We start from the raw sequence: 9,013 nt of genomic DNA, 5'->3' as shown, positions 1-9,013 counted from the left end.
GTCATATAAATGGAGTGATACAGTATGTATTCTTTAGCATCTTGCTTTTCTCCCCTCCCCAAGACATTTTTGAGATTCATTCACGTTGTTACATTAGTAATTATCAGTAGTTAATTATTAGTAGTTATTAGTTAATTATCAGTAGTTAATTGTTAATTATCAATAATTATTTATTAATTATTAGTTAATTATCAGTAATTATTAGTAATTATCAGTAGTTATTTTTTATTGCTATGTGGTATTGATACAGTTCTGTAAGAATACAGCACAATTTGTTTATCCATTCTGCTGTTGGTGGACATCTGAATTCTCCAGTTTGGGGCTATTATGAACGCTACTGCCAAGGACATTCTAGTCTAGCGCAGGTCTTTTGGTAGACATATGCACTCATTTCTCTTGGGTTTATGCCCAGGAGTATTGGGAGGGTCCTGGAGTGTGTTCAGCTTCAGGAGATGCTGCCAGACAGTTTCCTAAAGTGGTCGCACCAGTGTAATTCCCACCAGCAGCTGGACGGGAGCTCTAGCTGCTCCCCATTCCACCCCTGGCCTTTGATCAATCCCAGAAGCACGAGGTTGCCAGCAATTTCCTGAGCATTTCACGTGTAGAAAAAATAGCTTTTTTTTGAAACTCTCTTCTGAGAATTCTGAGGCTGGAGGAGTGTGGAGCTGAGGGAAGCCAAGAATGAACTTTCTTATCTCAAACGGGCTTAAGAAAAGTCAAGGTTTCTGGCTGGGTGTGGTGGCTCACGCCTGTAATCCCAGCAAGGTGGGCAGATCACATGAGGCCAGGAGTTCAAGACCTGCCTGGCCAACATGGTGAAACCCCATCTCTACCAAAAATACAAAAATCAGCTGGGCATGGTGGTGCAATGCCTGTAGTCCCAGTTACTAGGGAGGCTGAGGCATGAGAGTCGCTTGAACCCGGGAGGCAGACGTTGCAATAAGCTGAGATTGCACCACTGCACTCCAGCCTGGGCAACACAGTGAGACTCTGTCTCCAATAAAACAACAAAAAATAAATAAATGAAATAAATTTTAAAAGAAGAAAAAACGAAGTCAAGGTTTCTGGAATCTGTAGTGATGATGAAGCCTGAATGGGGTCACCTATGTCTCAGCAAATCCAAAGCCTGATGTCAACACCCGCTGCCCCTGGAGGTGTTTGGCAGCTGAGAGAGGAGGTCAGATCTAAGGCCCGGCACTGATGTGCATAAGTGACCCCAGTGAGGAGCCTGGAATGACAACATGAGGCTGAATGAAGCCCTAGGCCCGTGACATGGGACCAGTGGGTGCCGGTAGCTTGTGGGAAAACATCCAAACTCCTTACCATGGCCTTTAGAGTGTGGTGTTCTCTGGACCTTCTCGTCCTCCCTGGCCTCACCTGTGTCTCTCCCTTGCTCACTAAACTCCAGGTGGTCTCTTGAAAGTGCTCATCTCAGGGTCTTTCCACATTCTATTTCCTCTTCCTGACACTCTCCCATTTCCCTGCCTAAATTGAAGTCATCCCTCAGGGTTCAGCCTACAAAGAAGCCTTTTTCAATCCTCAAATTCAAACCAGACCTTCCTTAACATCTCATGTCATGTTCCTTATCTTTGCTTTCATAGAAAGTATCCCAACTGATAATGACATTTCCATGACAATTTGTTTAGGTCTTATCTTGACAAAAGGGTCAAGTTCTGTGTAGTCATTGCTATGTTGTGACAGCCTAACACACACCTGCCAGGTAGTCGGTAATGAATAAATACTTGCCAGATGTGAACATGGAGAATTAAACGTTAATGATTCATTTTAGCTAGATGTGGTGCCTGTAGTCCCAGCTACTTGGGAGGCTAAGGAGTCAGGAGGATCACTTGAACCCAAGCGTTAAGTCCAGCCTCGGCAACATAGGGAGACCCTGTCTCTAAAAAAAAAAAAAAAAAAAAAAAAAAAAAAAAAAGGATATTGATTCATTAGGTTGGTGATGAGCTGATCCTATTTGTGTCCCCAGATGCAGTCTCCCTTCTTCCTCTCTGCTCTGTGCCCTGAGGCTGCCTCTATGGGCTTCCACCCTGGGCTGCTTGGCCCGTGGCCTTCTGATTGGGTTCAGCCAATGGGAGGTATCAGCGGGTGGGATGGTGGAAGGAAGAGGTTGGAGTATTTCTTTCCCAGGCTCTGACAGGTGCAGCTGGGCGCTGGACTCCCCCTGAGAGAGAATGATTGCAGTTGCTCAGAGGCCTGTGGTCCATTTTAGGGATTAACTAGGCACCTTCCTTTCCTGACTCTATATTCCTAAACAACGATTTCTTTTTTAGGAAAGACAGAGGGTTTTGGATTGTGTAGTTCTTTGATTTTTGGGTTAGTCACCCATACAGTAGCTAACCCATTCTGTGGCTTGCTCGTAGCCTTTGGTGAGGTTCAGCTAAGGCACTTGCAGATAACCTGTGGGTCCCATCATCATCCTCACCTGGCTCTAGCCACGAATAGTCAAAGAAAACTTCTCACTGAGTGGTCAGTGGCATATCATCTGGTCAGCATCCACCCCAGAGAGCAGAGCTAGAGAAAAAAGGGGAGGTTACAGTTCCTTTAGGCAAGAAACAATTATTGTTATTTCCTGTTCTGCTTTATTCAAACTCTGTTCTGAGTGCCAAGTCAGATCACAGTCACCCCTGCTCTGGAAGGACTCACTGAGGCAGATTTGCTCAGTGTAAGGAAACTCTTTCCAGAGCTTAGACTCATTGGAAAATAGAATGGAGTTTTGTTGGTGGGGAATGATTTCTCTGCCCCATTGAATGACATTACAACATGAGCAGAGGTTGGCAGAAGTCAAGCAGCAGGTAAGGGTTGACTTAGGTGATCTTCTTCCAAGGTTGTTTTCAAATCTGGGACCCCACCAGAAATTTTGGAAACTGCAACCTAGAGAAAGGATGTTGCCTTTCTATTCAAGCAACAGTTACCCTGAAGGAGCACATCACTTAAACCCCCTTTCTAAAGGGGATAAGAAATCACCCAAGAGGTAACAATATCCAAGGTAACGAGGAATAAACTGAGCAAACACATCTGGGGGATATAGTCCCAAGAGCAGATCTAAGAGCCATGGGAGAGAGCTGACAATGGGAGAGGAATCAGGTGGTGGTGGTTTAGAAGCTGTCCTCAGATAAATGGCAGTGATCAAATCCAAGCTCTTAGAGTCGTAAAACATGCAAGAAATAGAGTCTTATTTAATTCCCATTTTACAGCTGAGACAATTAAGGGCCAGAAAGGTTAAAGGGGTTAGTGTGAGGGCGAATGGAAGAGGAGGGACTTAACCTGTGGCCTTCCTTTCCTACTATGGTGCTATTGTCTCTCCTGCTGCAGATCAGTTTGTTGATCTGTGAAACAGATAGAATCTAGGCTCATCAAGGAACATTGTCCTTGCACCAAGCTGCTCTCCAAAGAGGGCTGGGTACCCCTGCCATAGTCACCAGTAGTTGAGAAGAGACACACTGGGTACTCCTAAGCAGTCCCGAGCCTGCCTGGTCTCTTCCACAGGGTGGCCCAAGGCAGGAAGCTGGGACCCCCAGGCTGCCACCCAGCAGCACTCATTTACTCCCACTTGCCTGCCCGTGGCACCAAGGCCCAAGGTGCCAGCTGTCTACTGTGGGAAGGAAGCGAAGGTCAGCACCTGTGGGAAAACTCATTTGCTGACCACATGGTTGGCAGGTGGGAGGGTCAGGGCCTGAGTGAGCCCTGTCAGCTGGCACAGCAGCTACCCAGGGGATGGGGGTGGTTTGGGTCCTCCTTTACTTGTCCTTGAGGCCTGTTGAAACCTATTTGTCCCTCCCCTTAACACTTTCTCTTTTTTCAAGACAGGGTCTCACTCCAACACCCAGGCTGGAGTGCTGTGGTGCAATCTCGGCTCTCTGCATCCTCCACCTCCCAGGATCAAGAGATTCCCCCAGTTCAGCCTCCCGAGTAGCTGAGACTACAGTCATGCACCACCACTCCCAAATAATTTTTGTAGTTTTTGTAGAGATGGAGTTTCACCATGTTGCCCAGGCTGGTCTTGAACTCCTGAGTTCAAGCAATCCTTCTGCCTCAGCCTCCTAAACTGCTGGTATTATAGGCATGAGCCACCATGCCTGGTCCCCTCCCTTCATTCCCCCTGCCCTTCCCCTCCTGGGGCTAGCATTACCTCTCTCTAGGTCTCTGCATCTGCCTCCAGGTCATTTCCTAAAGTCCTTCTCAGCTTGAATCCCGTGGGTGATTCCTCATTGCCTTCAGATGCATTATTCATGTGTCGGTTCACTCATTCACATTCATTTTCATGTGGGTACAATGTGCTAGAGCTCTTCCAGCCTTGAAGGCACAACAGTGAGCAAAACATCCTCCTTCCCTGCCTTCATGGACTGATGGTCCCATGGGGCACAGGCAATGGTTACCTATAAATACATACAGAATTACAAATGATCAAAAGCACTAAGAAGAAAAGGCAGGTGAGGAGAGCTATCATGTAATTTGGGCTTTATTTAAAGAGAATAACTCTGTGGAGAGGGGTAAGAATTTAGGTGGCGTCTAAGCACCAAAGCTAGGTATGCAAGGGTGATATTTTAGTCCATTTGTGCTGCTATAATAAAATACCCGAGACTAAGTCATTTATAAAAACAGAAATTTATTTCTCACAGTTCTGGAGGCTGGGAAGTCCAAGATCAAGGCACCAGCAGATTCAGTGTCAGGTGTGGGATGCTCTCAGCTTCCAAAATGCTGCCTTCTTGCTGTATCCTCATATGGTAAAAGGGGACAATAAAGGATGAACGCATGGCAGATGAGATGGAAGGGTCAGGTAGCTCTCTGGAGCCTCTTTTATAAGGACATTCACAAAGGTGGAGTCTTCATGATTTAATCATTTCCCCAAAGCCCCTACTTCTTAATACTCTCACAATGGGGATTAAGTTTTGACATGAATTTTGGAGGGACACGAACATTTAAACCATAGCAGATGGACATTGATATGGGTTGAATACAGGCCCCACAAAAAGATATGTTAGAATCCTAACCCCCAGTACTTCAGAACATGACCTTATTTGGATATAGGATCTTTACAGAGCTAATAAAGTTACAATGGGGTCATTAGGGTAAGCCCTAATATGATTGACATTCTTATATAAAGGGGAAATTTGAACACAGAGACACACACATCCTGTGAACATGAAGGCAGAGATTGCCAATGAATGGCCAGCAAACCCTCAGAAGCTGTGGAAGAGGCCTGGAATAGATTCTCCCTCATAGCCCTCAGAAGGAACCAACTCTGCCGACACCTTCATCTTCGACTTCCAGCCTCCAGAAGTTGGGGGAGACAATACATTTCTATTACTTAAGCCCCTCGGCTTGTGGCTCTTTTTTATGGCAGCCCCAGCAAACTAACAGCTTCCATATGACCTCCGCCCAGCCTAATTTCTGCCACCACGCTTGATGCCTTCCCAGCTGATAATTGCCTACATAGAATGACACAAACAGTCAACACTCACAGTTCTGAACCTGCTTTTCCCCTCTTCTGAGCTTTTGCACCTGGGGTTCCCCATGCCAGGAATGTTTCCACATCTCCACCCCCACTCCCAGGTCTCCCAGCTTCATTTCTCCTCCAGTGCACCGGGTTCCTTGCCAGCACGTTTCCGCCTTCATTTCAGGTCCCAGGTCAAAGTCTCTCTGTTCGCAAAGTCTGTGACATTGGACGTCTCTTCCACATTTTCAGTTCCAAATTATACTCTCCAAGATTTTTCAGATGCCAGTAAATATGTGAACTCTATTCTTTCTAAAAAAAAAAAACTCTCATGGGCTGGGTGTGGTGGCTCACACCTGTAATCCCAGCACTTTGGGAGGCTGAGGTGGGTGAATCACCTGACATCAGGAGTTCGTGACCAGCCTGATCAACATGGTGAACCCCCATCTCTACTAAAAATACAAAAATTAGCCAGGCATGGTGGTGCAAACCTGTAATCCCAGCTCCTCGGGAGGCTGAGACATGAGAATCTCTTGAACCTGGGAGGCGGAGGTTGCAGTCAGCTGAGATTATGCCACGGCACTGTAGCCTGGGCAACAAGAGCGAAACTCCATCTCAAAAAACAAACAAAAAAACCTCTCATGACCCCCTAGAATATTCCTATTGACTTCATTCTATTAAGCCTCAGTTCAGGAAATGAAAGTTCTGCTACAAATTATCACAACAAAAAGGAAGATTTATTTCTATAACTGGTAAAAATAGATTATCATCAAAATGGAAACACATAGTAATTTCTCAGGGATAGTCTGCCCAGGAGCCCTGGGAGTTAAATACTCCTGTATCAGGGCAGACTGTCACCTATTTGCACATGGGAATCACCTGTGGGCTTTTTAAAGCGGCCTGTGGCTTATGATTACCCTTTAATTGGTTGGGGTGGAACCTGGGATTTCTCTGTTCCTTTTTTTTTTTTTTTAGCTCCCAGGTGACTCTGGTTTGCAGCCAGGATGGAGAACACGTGGCATGTCTTGATTGTGTTTTGGCTTCGTGCACCTTGGAATTTTATGCAGGGTACGGATTGGGTGACATGGAGCCAAACTTAACAAGCATTGCTACCTAGCAGGGACCCCAAAGCTCTGCATGACTACGGCCTTCTGGTAACTTTGGGGTGTGCGGCCAAACTGTGACCACACTCCTTAGATGGCCTTGCTCGCCTTATAGCACACTGACTTAAGGCTGGAGCCTTACCTTCCCATGGTGCTGCTGGTTCTGTTAGAATCCAAGCTTGTACTACCCATGGCTCATGGGCTTTGGATGCAGCTCAACACAAATTCATAAACTTTCTTAAAACATTATGAGATTTTGTGCAAGTTTTTAAATTTTTATTTTATATTTCTTTATTTATTTTTAGCTCATCCTCTATTGTTAGTGTATTTTATGTGTGGCCCAAGACAATCCTCCTTCCAGTGTGGCCCAGGGAAGCCAAATGGTTGGACATACCTGTAAGTTAGACCCTGAAGACAACATGAGAAAGGCAGGCCTCCAATGTTGCATTCATTTTACCCATGAGGAAGCTGTGGTCCAGAGAGGTGGAAACCCCTTGTCCAGGGCCACCTGGCTTGACTAGAATCCCGAACGCTAGCTCAGTGCCCTTTTTCATTGCTTCCAACAAGACTGGATGTCCCTCTGAACTTTATGTTAATAAAGTCAATGTTAATACAGCATATTTTCATGGCCCCAAAGACTCTATCCATGTGCATTCTGAACAATGTGCCACTTTTGTTACTTAAAAAACAAATAGTAAAGTCCAATCAAGTTGGCCTCATGCAACCCCTTAAATCTAGGAATCTGATCAGATTTGGTCAGGGCCATAAAGACAGGGCAGGCCTACCCCAGAGAGGCCTGGACTCCGCATCTCCTTAAGTCAGGGTTTTAGGGCTGTGGATCTGTGGGTCTGAGCTTGGACTCCCCAGTGGCATCAGAAAGTAGACTGTAGACACCCACACTGATCAGTAGTCAAAGTTCACGTTGGTGATCTTGGAACCTGCTTCCTGGGGATTTTCTCCAGCTGCATAACTGATAAAAGGACAGAGGTTTCAGGAAGGGAATGGGGGAGGAGTGAGTAGGGGCCCGGCCCCGCTCCAGCTTGGGTCTCCATCTGCTGCCTTCCCTGCCCGTGGAGATCCAACCATCTCTGCCCCCGCAACTGGGACCCAGGTCACCACAGGTCACTCCAAGTTTCAGAGCAGTGCCTTGGCCGAGTGTTTATGGATGTGGCCAATAGCCTTGGGGAGCCTCCCCAACTGGCTTCCTCTCTCCAGGGCTATACCTTCTTCTCAGTTTCCTTCCTATATTAAAACTGTTTTTCCCAAGTCATCATACATAGCTGTTAGTCTGGGAAGCACGGTCAGACAGACTGTCCTTGACCAGGGAGCAGGGGTTTCACCCACGGCCAACCAACCACACCCCCTCCCTTATACCTTGGTTCCAATCACTACCCTCAGATGATCCCTATCACTTCTGGGTATTGGCAGATGCTGCCTCCTCCTAGTTGGCCTCCCAGCCTGCAGTCTTGGTAGGACATCTTCCTTCTGTAGCAGGACAAGCCGCAGACAGAACTCCTCAGACACCAGATTAAAGAAGAAAGAGGTTTTTTGTTTGGCCGGGAGTGTTGGCAGACTCGCGTCTTAAGAACCGAGCTCCCCAAAAAAGAAATACTTGGCCTTTTTAAAGGCTTACAACTTTAAGGGGTCCATGTGAAAGGGTCGTGATAAATCGAGCTAGCGTGGGAAACGTGACTGGGGCCTACATGCATCAGCTAACAGAATAAAAAGTTTTACAATGCTTGTTTTCATACAGTGTCTGGAATTTACAGATAACACAAGTAGTTTAGGTCAGGAGTTGATGTTATTATTACTACTTTTTAAAAACTCCTAGGGCCGGGTGGTGGTGCCAAGGTTGTCTGGCTATTTATCTTATTTTTGTTTCTTTCTCTCTTTCCTCCTGTCTTGTGAACTAGGCAAGGTGGGGGGAGGAGGGCAGCAGGAGTAGTAGTGGTCTCCTTCCTTACTTCAAGCCTGGGCTTGTAACCACCCTCTCTGTAGAGCCCTCTCATCTTGCTCCTTCCCACTTCTGAAATTCCCTGGCCTGGGACCTACGTTGCTTTTTGTGCCTAGCAGGCAGCATCACAGTGCTTTTTTCAGGGGCAGCCTCCCTAACACCCAGCATGTCTTCTGCTTTCCTCTCCTGCCAATGCCTGGCACAGAGGTGGGCACAGAGCTGGTGTTTGATAAGTGTTTGGCGAATCGACGTTCCATTAATTGAGCTCTTTGCCAACACGGTGCAACCTTGTCTGGGATGTGGGTTCACTGCGGATGCTGCTGAAACTGACAGAGAACCCGAGGGTTTGGTTGTCTCCCACTTGGTGCCACCACCCAAGGGCTGTGTGTCCCTGGCCGCCGCCGTCTTTATCACCCTCGTCATCACCGCAGTTTTTCGAGCACTCGCCTTGCACCCTGTCCTGTGAGGCCCCTTCCTAAGGTCGCTCCTTTGATCCTCGCCAGG

Source organism: Rhinopithecus roxellana, chromosome 11 (genome assembly GCF_007565055.1).
Source record: "Rhinopithecus roxellana isolate Shanxi Qingling chromosome 11, ASM756505v1, whole genome shotgun sequence".
In the NCBI taxonomy this organism is placed as follows: domain Eukaryota; kingdom Metazoa; phylum Chordata; class Mammalia; order Primates; family Cercopithecidae; genus Rhinopithecus; species Rhinopithecus roxellana.
This window is presented reverse-complemented; position numbering follows the sequence as displayed.